We start from the raw sequence: 17,500 nt of genomic DNA, 5'->3' as shown, positions 1-17,500 counted from the left end.
AAACAACTTATTTTAATGCCGAATGAGCAAATTTTTCATGATGCATTGATTAATTATTATAAAGAAAATCCTATTCATCTATCACCAAATTGGAAAATTGACACCACAAATTTAAATAATTTACAGTTGTATTATTTGTATCACATGTTAATACAATCTGGTTATGATATTGAATATAGCAATTCACATTTATTCTCCATATAATTAAATTGACAAATAAGTATTTTAATAATAAGTAGTATAGAAATGATATATATTTTTTTTTAATACCTTTATTCTTATTGTAAATATTATTAAAAAAAAAGTATCACTACAGACAGTATATCAATTCGAGTTGGATATATGTGGTACCTAGTAGCCAGAACGGACTTCTCAGCCTACTATGTAAGGCCTGATTTGCCTAATAAGCCAAGTTTTCACGAATTTATATGTTTTCTCTAATTTTTTTCTTATGAAATGATAAAGCTACCCATTTCATTATGTATGAGTTAAAAAAAAAATTATTGGAGTTAAAATTAACGTAGATATATGACCGAACCTAACCAACCCTACATAACCTAACCTAACATAGGTTAGGTTAGGTTAATATAATATATGTTAAGTAACGGCCTATTGAATGAATCTCAATCATCAACTCCCCACTGTATGATATATGACTCACGCCGTTTACCCGCGCTTCTTTGAATTTCTTCACTTTGACATTCCGAGCACTGGGCAGAAATCACATTACATCAACATCTATCTCTGACCATCGCATTGCTTTGCTTTGTTTTAATTAGACAGTCGGATTCCCCTGGTCCATGCCACTTTTGAGTTGATTACTATATATGATGGTCAATGTTGGAAACTAGTTCAACAAACAATTTAGTTATCATCGAACCTATATCCAATATTTGCATTATGAATTTCAATTGTGATGATGCTGGGTACCCATCCATCTTCAGTACAACCCATCCAGAACCATTTTGGGTTTATGAGGTATGTTTTTCATATCTTTTTTTTTTGGGGGGGGGGGGGACACTAGTACTAGTTTCATTTAGTCTTTTTCATTCCCAACCAACTTTCAGTTCAGTCAAACTTCTCGTATCCTAAAACAAAAACAAAAACAAAAACAAAAATAAATTAATAATGAACCTTGATATTTAGCACGTGCATTTTAACTAACATAAATAAATTTGAAGAAATGATGTACTATTAACTCATCACCTCAATTTTTCTCTTAATTTCAATTGCATCATCTTTATTAATGATGGTGTATTATTATTCATATATATTGGTGGTTCTATACCAAAAACTGCCTTGTAAGGCGATACGCCAATTCCATGTGAATATGCTGTGTTTTTGGTGAATTGCACAAAGGGAAGTCCAGCTGACCAATCTCGCGTTTGATTTTCACACATCCAACTGCCAAGCATTTTGATTACATTTTCTTTTGTACATTCAATGCTCCCTTGACTCTGTGGATGACGAGGTTTGCTATTAATGAGGAGCATGTTGGGCCACATTTCGTTTTTTAGCTCTTGAATGACCTCTGCCACAAATTCACGGCCGTTATCGCTCTGCAGAATTCGTGGGGCTCCCAAGAGAGCAAATATATCGAGTAAGTGGCGTGCCACTTCAATCGCCCGTTTACTGCAAAGAGCTCGTAAAACCGAAAACTTTGTTAAATGATCCTGATAATGTAAAATATATTTATACACACATCCTCCTTCTTTTTGCATATTTATTAAGTCCATTTGTCCTCGCTCCGCAAAACTGGTCGATACAATGGGCCGTATTACCCCCTTTTTTCGTCGAGGAAGTCGTTTCAAATTGCATATGTGGCAGAGTGAAATAAAGAGTTTCACCGATTGTTGAGTGACGTTAGCGATAGTTTTACTTGCTTCAAAATAAGTTCTTTTTTCTCCTCCGTGACAAACTGGTCTGTGTGCATCATAAATCGTATCATACAATTGCCCTTGATGTATGAAACGACGACACATCCGGCCAGGATCAGCTGTTGTTGTTGTTGTTGTGGTTGTTGTTGTTACAGCCGTAGTAGAATGACGATTGTCACTGGTCAGTTTACGCTTGGTCCCCCGCTTCATTCTTCGTTCAGTTTCGTCGATGGTTACTAGGACGTCATCCCCAAATGGATTTTTGACATCATATCGAGACAATAGATCATATTCATGAGAAGATTTCCAATTCAGTTTCAATTTAGCATTTTTGACTTCCTCAATGTATTGTGCTAATTTTTCTCGAGTAAAAATTTGCCGACTCCCAGGCCCACCTTTTTCCAACATTTGGCTAATTTTTAATTCAAATTCATGTTTGCTGCAAAATTCTTCGTTTTTCTTTTGCTTTGATATCATCCTATCACTATTTTAATTTTATTTCAATATGTTTATTATATAACCACCAAGTTTTTTTTTTTTACAAATCGCCTAGAACACTAGTGATGATAATGGAATTTGAATTGAAAAGAAGAGTTTGAAGCCTTTACTGTAAACCTGAAGAATCTCGAAATATAAATAAAATATATATATATATATATATATATATATATATATATATATATATATATATATATATATATATATATATATATATATATATATATATATATATATATATATAATGCCATGCCTAGTAAATATATAATATGGTCAGACGGATTTAATAAATTTACCATTCATTAATTACATACCAAAATGAGTGGACAACATAGCATGAAAACATTAGAAGGTTTAAATTTCAAAATAAATTTAAACATTTTAAAACGAAATGGGTTTTATTATAACAAACAAGAAAATCTATGGAAATGTATAAAGTGTCATTTGTCACTTACATTCAATATAAATAGTAATGCAATTGTATATCCAGAACATAATTGTACATTTATTTCACAAATTAAAACACCTATCAGAATGTTTAACAACATTTTTTTTTTGAAGTTTGAAAGTGCACGTCTAGACACATTTAACAATTGGAAATTCCCATGGATTTCCCCTCTAAATTTAGCTAGGGATGGATTTTTTTATCTTAAAAGAAACGATGCATGTGCATGTATTTTCTGCAATACAGTTATCAAGAACTGGCAAATAAACGATATTCCACATAATAAACATAGACAAAGAGTTCCTTATTGTCCATTTATCATGGGAAAACCCGTTGGTAATGTCCCTTTAGAGTTATGTGAAGTTATTCTGCAATCCAATTTAGTCCTCTCATTGTCACCTCATTGTCCCAGTGTCGATCGAACATATGAAGATTGTAAAAATCGCCTGGAAAGTTTTAGCACATGGCCACTTACATTACCAAACTCAGACGATCTAAGTTCAGCTGGATTCTTTTATACAGGTCTTAGTGATCATGTGAAATGTGCTTTTTGTAATCTTGGGCTATGGAATTTTGACATTTCTGACAAGCCTCTACTTCTTCATATTCAATGGAATCCTGAATGTAGCTTTCTGAAAAGTTTCATGGATTTATCCTCGAACAAGATTGAGATTACAATACGAAAATTTCGAGAGGTATCTGTAAATGATAAAAAAAATCTAATTCAATCTTTAATTGAAGGAATGGATACCATATGCCAAACCATTTACCATGATAATATACCTCGAGATATTATACATAGTATTGTAAAAGAAACTATAGAAAAAAAAGAATTTGCAGTATTGTTTTCATATATTTTATTTCGGTATAAATGTCAGGAAAAACAATTTGGGAAAAATTTGGTAAAAAATTTTCCTCAAATAATAAAAGATATGGAAACTACCACAACCCAAACAACACCCCCACCATCACCCTACCCAAACCCCACCAACACAACAACCCCCACAACAACCCAAACAATAACCCAAACCCCACCAACACAACAACCCCCACAACAACCCAAACAATAACCCAAACACTGCCATCACCACCACCACCACCACCACCACCACCACCACCACCCTCCTAAAACCCAACCAACACAACAACCCAAACACTGCCAACACCACCACCACCACCACCCTCCCAAAACCCTACCAACACAACAACCAAAACACTGCCACCACCACCCTCCCAAAACCCAACCAACACAACAACCCAAACACTGCCACCACCACCACCACCACCCTCCCAAAACCCAACCAACACAACAACCCAAACACCGCCACCACCACCACCACCACCCTCCCCAAACCCCACCAACACAACAACCCCACCACAACTTTTATAATCACCCACACCCACAATATACACACCCTAATCTCACCACCACCCCAACAACCTTACCACACCACCACCACTACTCCCTACTACACATTACTGAATATAATCCATGTTCCGTTAGAATACAAAAAATATATAAATTATTATATAAACACCATTCATTTTTAGATACAAAATAGTCAGTATGTCATCTCAGTATTGTAAAGAAACTGATTTTTATTACAAAAATGCACATCTTCCTCCCACTATAAATATGCCATTAATACAATTAAATGTCAATTAAATGGGAGAGCTAAAAGGCCCGGCCCCCAAAATAAACTATCCACAGTAGTAATAACTTGCTACTAGACCATACATGTTAGTCTAAGGGTTGATCAATGCGCTCCCACATAGGAAGAAGGGATACTCTGTAATTCATGTACTTATTTATTAACCCCTTAACAACCCCCCATATACACTCACACCAATAACAATAATAATAACTTTACCACACTATCTTACGTTAAAAGCCTTGGTCCACTTAGGCAGGATACAAGGTTTACACTAATAACAAGCTAGGGTAAAGTACTACTGGATAAGCACTGAAGCTGGATGCAGCTTAGGGTAGGGAAACCACGTGGGACCCTAATACAAAACACAACACTTAGGGGTACCCAAAACACTGGCAAATACTAACCCCAGGTCTCACCAATATTTACTACCAGAGTAGGCACACTTAATAATGCCCCGTACTTAACTTAAGGATACAGGAACTTCAGGTAAGGGAAATAAGTAAGAGGAGAAGGGAGAAGAGTAGGGGTGCAGCCACAGAGTAGGTCTCGTCCGCACGAACCAGCCAGAGAAGAGGGAGCTCCTCGCGACCACCTGGCCTCCCTCATGTCGTGGTGCCGGAAGGAGCCTAATTGATCGTGCAGCTAAGCACATTAAAGATCTTCCCCTATGCAATGTATTGTTACTTTACAAATGATTAGAAAGTATTAGTAAGCAAAGTTGGTGCCTATGTTATTATTTAATAATCAACCCCAGCTCAGTCTTTAAATGCTCTTTGAGAAACAACAATAGTCTTACGTCTGGCAGGGAAGATACAAACAATTGCCGCTAGTGATGCACCTAACTGTACTACCAGAAAGTTTAATAGCTCAATTTTGACCTCTGGTTTCCACTGGAGAACCCAGGGTCGTAACACTAGTACAAATCAATAAATATCCAGCGACAGGCCTCCGTTGCAGAAATAGGAAAGCGTCTTTTCTTCACAGAAGTTCGTTTGTCAAATATTATGGAAAAAACAAAACAAAAAAAACACTTCAATCAATATCATAATGCGCTTCTGTTGATAGGTCGAATTAAAAATTTTAACAATAATATATATCCAGCAGACAACATTGAGTTAACAACCACACTTCTTTTTGGCAAGACGAAACTTTATAGTTGATCTGGTGGTTTTCAGTCTATGACAAGCAGGCAACCCACAATCATCATTAACACATGAAGACACATGTGTATGCAAGAGGGTTGAATATAAGATTAACACCGAACAATGTGGATGTCTAGAAACTACTACATGATGACGAACCCGGCGAAACATTAGACAAATCGGGGTACAAGTTTTTTTTTGACATGATGCACTGTGGGCAAATTCATACAGCAACACATCGGTTCCATCGTGGTTAGCAAACCATTCTAATATTTGTAATAAACTTTGAGTATTAATTTCACAATAACGTTGTTTTTTTTATATAGTCTCAGGCGTTATATTAACCAACTTTCTCAAAGCCACATTTTCATCATTGGAATGGATATGGTTTTCTATTTTAACAATAATAGACTTGCTAGTTGAAGTAGTATCTTTTTTCTCTTTTATCTTCTTCTCTTCGGCTCCCTCACTGATATCGCTAATATCATCCTAGAAAGATTAGATTTCATCACAAATGCACCTGAGACATTATTTATTTATTTATTATAATATAGTGTCCAAAGCTTCATCATGCTTATCATAAAATAACTTTTAGGTACTTACACCACAAGATTCCTTGGATAGTTCCATTACACAGTAGCCCGTATTACTACTGAACAGGATTCTGGCATACTGGTTGACTGGACTGGATACGGAGGCTCTTATATATTGTATCACCGGCATATTGCATGGAACTTAATGTAATGATTCATTTCTCTCTTTGAGTTATATTCATTGGTGAATATAAAATAGAAAAGTTGATTCAATGGCGATAACCAAACTTGGTGTTTACATCGGACGATAGTAGCACTGCTTGGTAATCATGTGATATGTTGATATTTTATAAAGAAGATTATGGTTTTGTATGTAATGTCCATAATTACATACCTCATATTTTGTAGTCTTGTAATTAGTGGAAAGAGAGAATGTAAGGTATTTAATTCATTATTCATCAAGTCAAAATATAAATATGATAAGTAAAATAGTAAAAGATAATAGATATATATTTTTATTTTTATATTAAATTATTTATATTCTATATAAAAAAACATGTTCTATTCCATCCATCAACTAATTAACTAAAAGTCTGAATCTAATGTAAAAACACTGAATTGATCTGAATTCATTACACCATATTTTTGATATTCACTTACTTTTTTTTCAAAAAAATTAGTTTTCCCTTCTAATGAGATATTTTCCATAAAGTCAAATGGATTTTCTACATTATAAAGTTTCTTAAAACCGAGTTCAAAGAGAAGTCGGTCAGCCACAAATTCTATATACTTCCCCATTAGATCACAGTTCATACCAATAAGTTTGATTGGCAAGGCATCTGTTAAAAATTCTTGTTCAATCTTCACAGCATTATCAATGATAGAATATACATATTTCTGATCAGGCTTATTAATCAAGTACTTAAATATCAAGCAAGCAAAATCTGTGTGTAACCCTTCATCTCTAGAAATCAGTTCATTACTGAAGGTTAGACCTGGCATTAAACCACGTTTTTTTAACCAAAATATTGCAGCAAATGAACCACTAAAGAAAATACCCTCTACTGCAGCAAAGGCAACAATGCGTTCGGCATATGTTGCCGTTCTATTGGTAATCCACCTTAGAGCCCAATCAGCTTTTTTCTTAACAGCTGGCAGCGTTTCAATAGCATTAAATAATCTGTTCTGCTCCTGTAAATCTTTTATGTATGTATTAATAAGTAAACTGTATATTTCATTGTGAATATTTTCCATGGCAATCTGAAAACCATAAAAACACCTCACTTCTGGTATTCGTACTTCTTGGCAGAAACGTTCAACAAGATTTTCATTGACGATACCATCTGATGCGGCAAAAAATGCTAGAACATGTGAAATGAAGTGACGTTCCTCTTCATTAAGTTTCTGTTCCCAATCTACAATATCCTTTGACAAGTCTACTTCTTCAACTGTCCAAAATGATGCTAGCGCCTTCTTATACATTTTAAAGATATCATGATTTTTAATTGGGAACAATGTAAAACGTCCTGGATTTTTAATCAAAAAGGGTTCAATCATCTGAAAAAAATATATAAATAAATAAATAAAATATTTATTTTAACATTGTGTTCACTATCATAGCATAATAAACGAATGAAATTATTGAATTTTGAGTAAAAAAGAGATTAATTTACTACGTACATGTTCTTCCATCCTATATTTTATGTAAACTAAAATAGGTACACATACATATATATATATATATAACTGAAAACTCACACCCCAGAAGTGACTCGAACCCATACTCCCAGAAGCAACGCAACTGGTATGTACAAGACGCCTTAATCCACTTGACCATCACGACCGGACATAATGAGGTGATAGCCGAGGCTATATGAACCACCCCACCGCCGGCACTCGGATAGTTATCTTGGGCATAGCATTTTACCAAATCACCTCATTCTTTGGGGCACACGTGAGGAACACAAATGCGAACAAGCCTGAATGGTCCCCAGGACATATGCAACTGAAAACTCACACCCCAGAAGTGACTCGAACCCATACTCCCAGAAGCAACGCAACTGGTATGTACAAGACGCCTTAATCCACTTGACCATCACGACCGGACATAATGAGGTGATAGCCGAGGCTATATGAACCACCCCACCGCCGGCACTCGGATAGTTATCTTGGGCATAGCATTTTACCAAATCACCTCATTCTTTGGGGCACACGTGAGGAACACAAATGCGAACAAGCCTGAATGGTCCCCAGGACATATGCAACTGAAAACTCACACCCCAGAAGTGACTCGAACCCATACTCCCAGAAGCAACGCAACTGGTATGTACAAGACGCCTTAATCCACTTGACCATCACGACCGGACATAATGAGGTGATAGCCGAGGCTATATGAACCACCCCACCGCCGGCACTCGGATAGTTATCTTGGGCATAGCATTTTACCAAATCACCTCATTCTTTGGGGCACACGTGAGGAACACAAATGCGAACAAGCCTGAATGGTCCCCAGGACATATGCAACTGAAAACTCACACCCCAGAAGTGACTCGAACCCATACTCCCAGAAGCAACGCAACTGGTATGTACAAGACGCCTTAATCCACTTGACCATCACGACCGGACATAATGAGGTGATAGCCGAGGCTATATGAACCACCCCACCGCCGGCACTCGGATAGTTATCTTGGGCATAGCATTTTACCAAATCACCTCATTCTTTGGGGCACACGTGAGGAACACAAATGCGAACAAGCCTGAATGGTCCCCAGGACATATGCAACTGAAAACTCACACCCCAGAAGTGACTCGAACCCATACTCCCAGAAGCAACGCAACTGGTATGTACAAGACGCCTTAATCCACTTGACCATCACGACCGGACATAATGAGGTGATAGCCGAGGCTATATGAACCACCCCACCGCCGGCACTCGGATAGTTATCTTGGGCATAGCATTTTACCAAATCACCTCATTCTTTGGGGCACACGTGAGGAACACAAATGCGAACAAGCCTGAATGGTCCCCAGGACATATGCAACTGAAAACTCACACCCCAGAAGTGACTCGAACCCATACTCCCAGAAGCAACGCAACTGGTATGTACAAGACGCCTTAATCCACTTGACCATCACGACCGGACATAATGAGGTGATAGCCGAGGCTATATGAACCACCCCACCGCCGGCACTCGGATAGTTATCTTAGGCATAGCATTTTACCAAATCACCTCATTCTTTGGGGCACACGTGAGGAACACAAATGCGAACAAGCCTGAATGGTCCCCAGGACATATGCAACTGAAAACTCACACCCCAGAAGTGACTCGAACCCATACTCCCAGAAGCAACGCAACTGGTATGTACAAGACGCCTTAATCCACTTGACCATCACGACCGGAACCACCCCACCCGACCGGTGGGGTGGTTCATATAGCCTCGGCTATCACCTCATTATGTCCGGTCGTGATGGTCAAGTGGATTAAGGCGTCTTGTACATACTAGTTGCGTTGCTTCTGGGAGTATGGGTTCGAGTCACTTCTGGGGTGTGAGTTTTCAGTTGCATATGTCCTGGGGACCATTCAGGCTTGTTCGCATATATATATATATATATATATATATATATATATATATATATATATATATATATATATATATATATATATATATATATATATATATATATATATATATATATATATATATATACATACATATACATACACACACACATATATATTCTTTTCTTTGACACGCTTCCCAATGAGCAGTATCCATTATAACACCAGGCAGTAATACTTCCTATGTTTTGAAGGCATGCCAATTGAACCTGATTGTGACTCACTGCTGCGTTTGTTGCTATTTACTTCAGTAACAGTATATTCACTCTCTGGGAGAACTTCAGAAGGGTATATAGGGGGTATTTCATTGTTCCAAGTATCAAGTAGATTTCCTCTCAATTTTTCTGAATTGATACTCCCTATATCTTCTGTTAAAATATTTAAAGATTTTAAATGATTAATACTAATGTCTGCAAATTCATATGAAAGATACTTATTTACCAATACATAATTTCGTTCCCAGTCATTCATACTTAAAATAATCTTAACATCTTCAAAATGTTTTAAATTAAAGTTTTCCACTTTATTTATTGAGGGCCAAGTAATTGAAGCACATTTTATAATAATTATTTCACTGTTTTGAAGATCAATTAATACGTCGGCAAATGTTTTTCTTACATTTATCGATAAAACATTATCTAATATAAGTAAAAATGAATTTTCCACTAAATGATACAAGTTGATTGTTGGATTAAAGTTTTGTAAAAATTTCCACTTTTATTTTTAAATTATTTCTCCATATGACAATTTTATCCCACACTTGAATTATATTTTTGGGGGCTGTTAGTATTATAACAGAATATTTTCTGTGGTAGATTTCATATTGCTTTTTCATGGTTTCCAAAAAAAAAAGCAACTGCGCCACCCTTGCTGACAGTTGGGATCTTGAAGAACAAATAGAACCAATATCACCATCACTTTATAATTATCTGAAAATTATAAAAAAAAATAGTTCTTTGTATATTATAAGCTCATAAATATATAAAGATGTGTTGATACAAGAGTAGAATGAATAATTTGTTCCACAAGAACAAATCTACATACCTTATTTTTTATATAATTATCTTTTTAGTAATAATATTTAAACAGGTTACTATATCATGCTTTATAGTATTATAAATCCTACATTTTAACCGTGATCCTAAATTTAACCACAGCAAATGGATCACTCATTATATTAATATTTTGTGCCCACATTTTACATTTTATAATATTTTCACCTGGGCTAAGTTTCAATTGAATAGGAAGAAGTGGGGCATAATATCCATCTATATGTTCCTTGGTTGGAAAATAATAAACAGGAAAACCTTGCGGAGTATATTTGTTTGGACTATTAACCCAAATATGTGAACAAGATACCCATACACATTTTGGTAACTTATTACCATTAGCAATTGAGCTTTTCTTCATATTTTCACGCAGGCTTGTAATCTCATGATCTGCAGAGGGTGGAAGATCTTCAATATTCTCATATACAATAGGTAAAAAATTGGGAAGATTACGAACAGATAAAAAAATTATCGGTGTTAAGGTATTAAAATACCAATTCTCTTTTCTAAATTGATCAAATATGGATGTATCAAATTTACAAAATACATTATTATTTTCATCATTATGATTAATCGTTGTATCATCATTACAATTAACTGTATTTACATGAGAAATCATATCGTAACCACGATTTTGGTCCATATAATACTTACTTTCAAAGACAACATACAGACCAGCAGGTTTAGTATTAGTTTTTGTAATGAAATTCATTGGCAGTTGAGGATGCTGAGTTGAAATTGTTGACCTATTTCTTGAATAATATAAATATATAATTAAAAAGATCACAATTAAAAATATCATAAATATTATAATATATAAGGAATTTGATAGTGACATTATTATTTTATTTTATATAAAAAAATGTCTCTCACATCTAAACTAATAATGTATACTAATGATTATATTATATATATAACGAAACAACATTCTTGTTGACTTAGTTGTGTTAGTTTTGATACGACGGTCATTTAGTCAATATGTGGGGTTACCTGCAGGGGTCACGACTATCCTCAGTTCTAATCTACACATGAATAATCTTCCATTTAGACCACCACACAGCTGAGTGGATACGAACATTGGATAGCGTCTTTCACCCTGATACCCCTGTTTCATAGCAGTGCTGTCAGGGGCTGCTTCCTGGGGGTAGAAATAGGCCTGGTCTAGGACTGGTCCGCGGGGACACTAAATAGTCCCTAAATCATCTCAGGATATTTAGTATATATATATATATATATATATATATATATATATATATATATATACTAAATATCCTGAGATGATTTAGGGACTATATATATATAGTCCCTAAATATATATATATATATATATATATATATATATATATATATATATATATATATATATATATATATATATATATATATATATATATATATACTAAATATCCTGAGATGATTTAGGGACTATTTAGTGTCCCCGCGGACCAGTCCTAGACCAGGCCTATTTCTACCCCCAGGAAGCAGCCCCTGACAGCACTGCTATGAAACAGGGGTATCAGGGTGAAAGACGCTATCCAATGCTATTTATATATATATATATATATTAAATTATTGGGAACAATGTAAAACGTCCTGGATTTTTAATCAAAAAGGGTTCAATCATCTGAAAAAAATATATAAATAAATAAATAAAATATTTATTTTAACATTGTGTTCACTATCATAGCATAATAAACGAATGAAATTATTGAATTTTGAGTAAAAAAGAGATTAATTTACTATTTATATATATATATATTAAATTATATATATTATATTTATATATATATATAAATATATTTATTATATATATATTTATATATTTAATTTATATATATATATATTATATATATATATATATATATATATATATATATATATATATATATATAATATATATATTTATATATATATATATTAAATTATTGTTGACTCGAGCTCCTTTTTTATCTGTGATATAAATGCTAAAATTATATTGATCTCATTTTCAATTACATCAGTTAGAATATTATCTCTGTGTGATGTTAATGTTTCACTATAGGCTTCCTCAAGAACTGTTGGAGTATAATTCAACAAATGAAGGCAACCATAATTATGAACATGTTGAGCCACATTACATTTGATTTCATCTGTATGGAATGAGCTGTAAATAATCTGTGCATGACATAAACCATATGGATTCTGGCAATTCAGTTGTTGATTAACATTATTAGATAATGGTGATGGTGGAGATGATGTTAGTTCAAGTTGAGATGGTGGTTGGGAAGAAGAAGGTAGTCTAGGATTATGAATAGGTTTTCGTGATGTAACTTTATATGGATTTTGGGAGTGAGTAGGTTTTAAGGTAATATTCCCTTGTAAGGTCAAATAATTGCGTACCAATGTATGTTGTTTATGTATAACTCCTCCACCATTAGCAATCCATATAATAGTTACAAATAGAGAGTGTAACATATCGAGAAGTAGACGACAATTACTTTGAGCTAAATAATTATGATATATTTTGAAGTCTTTGCTAGCTATTATTAAATTTTCTTTGCATTTAACTTTGATTCTATTTAGAGTATTACTTTCAATATTTTCAATATTTTCAGTACGTTGTATTAAAGATTGAGGATGAGAAAACACAATATCTTTAATTTTTTTGGTTTCAGCATGAGGTGAAAATAAATAATGAAGGAGACTAAATGACATAATATAAAATTTCCCTGTTTCAGAAACCAGCAAACGATATGGATGTATTAGATTGGGAAAATATTTAATTATATTAAATACTTGGTGAATTTTATTGATCAAATCGCTCAATTGGGTTAAATATATTAAACGCTTAGAAATAGAAAATAAATCACACAAGCCCAAAATGGGACGAATTCCCAATAAATCATTATTATGATCTTTACTATCAATTGCACAATCATTAGTTCCTAGCTTCCACATATTATCAAACATTTCTACCGATCGACCATCTATAAGTCTAAATCTGTGAGAGGGATTTGCAACAAGGGAATTTAGATCATGTTCATTTAAGAGATAAAGTGGCGTAATATTATTCTTGAAACCACCTAAGAGTAAATCAGCTGTAATTTGGCCTATGGTTTCGTGAGAAAAAATATGATGAGGGCTAATGTATATTATCTGAATTTCTTTAGGTATAATTTTCTTTGAAAGATAAAGTGAATCTAATGACTGGCCCAGTAAACCTAGTGGCTTCATTTCACATAATACAGGATGTATATGGAGTATATTATCTTTTCCATAATATTGGAATGAAGAAAAATTTGAAAGTTTTAAACATAAATTTTGATTCATAATTAGAGTTAGGCCTAGTAAAAACTTGTCATTGATCTTATTATTATCAATTAGAAGATTTTTATTCATTTTTTTTATAACCTATACCAATTTCTTTCTATGATTAAATAGTTGTTTTCTTTGTTTATTTGTGTATTTGCGATTTACCATAATTTTTCTGAAATAAATTCTAAATAGCCCACTGGTGTGAAGCTGGTACAACACACTAGTGTGTCTGGTGACTGGTACAACACACTAGTGTCTCTGGTGACTGGATCACTTATCAGTGATCTGTCTGGCACCCCTGGTATAAATATACAAAAACAGAGCTGTGGTAAACACCTACAGTAACAGACCATGGTAAATTTATAGAAGAAAATTGAAAATATATTTTCAAAAATTATGGTAAATAAATAAATATATGCTTGTATTAGAATTTTTTCATTATATATGAAGTTATTCTTATTATAACAAAACAGGGTTCACATGAAAACCACATAGATATAGCAGACTGGATGATTCCATTTATTAAAAAATATTTTACAGATTGTCTGTCATATAAACCATAAAGGTATTTTTATGGTTAGGTATTTAGTAGTGTCAATATCGCAGCCTTACCTAAATATCTATATGACCAAACCTAAAATCAACCCTACCTAAATATGAACTGATTTAAAAAAAAAAAAAAATATATATAGTTCAATTTAAAATGAACATATCATAGAATTTTTTAGCCTTTGAATATTCAAGAAAGGTACACCTAACACTTGTAAATGTAATTTTTCCTGTATTTATGAAACCATTGACCAGTCCTTGTTCAGTAGTCACTGTCCCGATAATCACTTCCGAACATGAGTATTGAATATCAATCTGACTTCCTGTTCGTTGGTTATCATTGACTATAACAGGATGTCCAAACATGTAATCACCACATTCATTATGGGTTAAAACATTAAATTTCCTAAGAGTATCATGTGAATATGCTGGATCTCTTAACAATGATAAACATAAATTTATATAAGTGTCTCGCTTTAGTGGAATAGTTGATCTCATATTCCAGCAATCTTCCAACTTGGAGATGATATAAATTTTCCTTTTACCATGAATACCATGGACACTGATAAGCATGTCCACCACTTTCTTCACTCGCTCATTAATTAAAAGTTCAAAAAATTTATCATCAAAAGTGGGATTTTTCTTGATAATTTTAGGGGTTTTGTTGATTTTGGTGATTTTGGAGGACGATACCATGATGATTATTGCTAGAATATCCTCCTGAAAAAAACATGAAAATAACGTGTTTAGAAAATAGATCTAAATGGGACCAAACCATACTATTCATGTCATATATACACCAATTCCATTCCATTTTAGTTTGACTGAAATAACTACTTGCCTTTTAGTGCCACTAGTTATCCTTGTGATGAGTCTAGGAACCTTAATGGTTATATCTTGGTACAGAACCCATATTTTATATCTTTGTTAAAAAAAAAATATATATAATATTATTCAAAAGTACATAATGTTATTACACAATCTTTATCTTGCGATTATATCAATTAAAATAGTATATTTATAAATCAAAAAGAATATCCTGACAGAATACGTCTACATCCCGGAGAAGTAAAGTCTATAGATTTCACTTATTCTGTTATTTATTCGTTGTTAATCAAAAAACCCATTTCAAATTTTAATTTTAAACACTTGACATGAAGGTAGACTTGGAGGTTTATGTGTACTAGCATGTTTTAAATTTATCTTTATATACATTATCTTCCATACATGATCATTTGGACTGCATACCATACCCGTTTCTTGTTCAAAAATTCCCACACATGAGTTTCGGATATGTATGGTGCCACAACAACTGATTTTGACCATACCAAAATTGGATTGATAAGCTTGTATTCCATTTTCTAAATTAGGACTGAACTGAATCTTATACTCTTGAAATGTTTGTTTTAAAAGTTGGAAAGTATTTCCTCCTCCAAAAGCATGTCTCTCACTATTTGACTGGCCAATTAAGTAAATATCAGTGTAACTGTTGTCATAAAAAATATCACCTCGAAAAGTATCTCCGGGTAGCTGGAAACACTCTGGCTGCAAACGATTAATCATTCTAAAATACCACTTACAAAATTTTTGTATAAACTCGTCACTTCTTATAACTTCCATTTTATGTTCTACCGGGGAAAGAACACCACATACAAATTTGTTTTTTTCATTAACAGTTCGAATAGAAGTTTTAGGAACATCATCACATAAGACAGGTTGGTTTTTTTCATTATTTGTTTGAGTAAAAGTTTTAATTTCACTCTCTTCTGTCTGATGCTGTAATAGTGTACTTATATATGAATCACATTGACATTGTACTGTTCCTAAATTTGTACGTTCTGCAGTAACAATAAAACTACATTGTTTAGGATTTTTAATTATATTCTTGGTTTCACCAGTTGTATATTGAATAAAACTTGGATGGGAACATAAAATGATGTTCGTATTTCCGGGTATTGAGAGTTGGATAGCACTTGTAATTTCGGTTTGGGGGTTTGAATGTGCTCTTCCTTGTTCAGTTGAATATCCGATACCTATTTTACCATGCTGCTTTGTCCAAAACTCTTTTACAGCTATTACCAATTCCATTTTCTTAGCAAAAGGCATTGATGGTACTTGATTTTTATAGAGGTAGTTAAAAAGATTTTGGGCAGTAAGACGTCGATAAGAAAACAAGCGTTTCAAGTCTGAAGTGTAAATTAGGATTATGTTAAGGGCCTCTTGAGAACTTTTAGGTGAAAGGCGATGATTACCTGTTGATGTCTGAGCCAGACATCTAATATCTTCAGGGCTCAGTGTTTTTAACAAATCACGTACATTGGCTTCATAAGGGGAATTTATGAGGTTCATAACATATAGGAAGGAATACAACACTAAGAATGGAGATAAATAATATAAAAGTTTATTTATTTACTTACTTCTTTTTTTATTATATAAATATATAGAAAGTACATTAATGTACATAATAAAACTGAATGTAGCCTCCAAAAAATATCATTGAGTCAATGTCGCTATGTAGAGCGACACACACAGGACACTGTCTCTGACCACACCCTTGTCGAGTCCACTTCCTCCACACCTATCGCACTGTAATAATCCATTCCGTGTCCAATCATAGTAAGAGTCACTCACCACTGATAATTGTACTTTTGACCAGAAGAGGGCGCCTTCTTTTCCCATACTTGTGGGTGACGGCTCATAGATAGCAGTGCTGCCATCGCTTCTCCATTCTCTGTGGAGGCGTCGGGTCCATAACACAATTACAATGAGAGCCATATTTATAAATCGTGAAATAGAAATACTCACTCATTGTTAACAAAATTTATTTAGGGTTGGGGT

General features: G+C 33.7%; 1 pseudogene; it reads right to left on the bottom strand.

The window, feature by feature from the left end:
• Positions 1 to 6,735: 6,735 nt before the first annotated feature.
• The window catches only part of LOC138358479 (ribonucleoside-diphosphate reductase subunit M2 B pseudogene), a 161,164-nt pseudogene continuing 150,399 nt past the window's right edge, over positions 6,736 to 17,500 (bottom strand).

Source organism: Procambarus clarkii, chromosome 83, assembly GCF_040958095.1.
Source record: "Procambarus clarkii isolate CNS0578487 chromosome 83, FALCON_Pclarkii_2.0, whole genome shotgun sequence".
NCBI classification, from domain to species: domain Eukaryota; kingdom Metazoa; phylum Arthropoda; class Malacostraca; order Decapoda; family Cambaridae; genus Procambarus; species Procambarus clarkii.
This window is presented reverse-complemented; position numbering and strand designations above follow the sequence as displayed.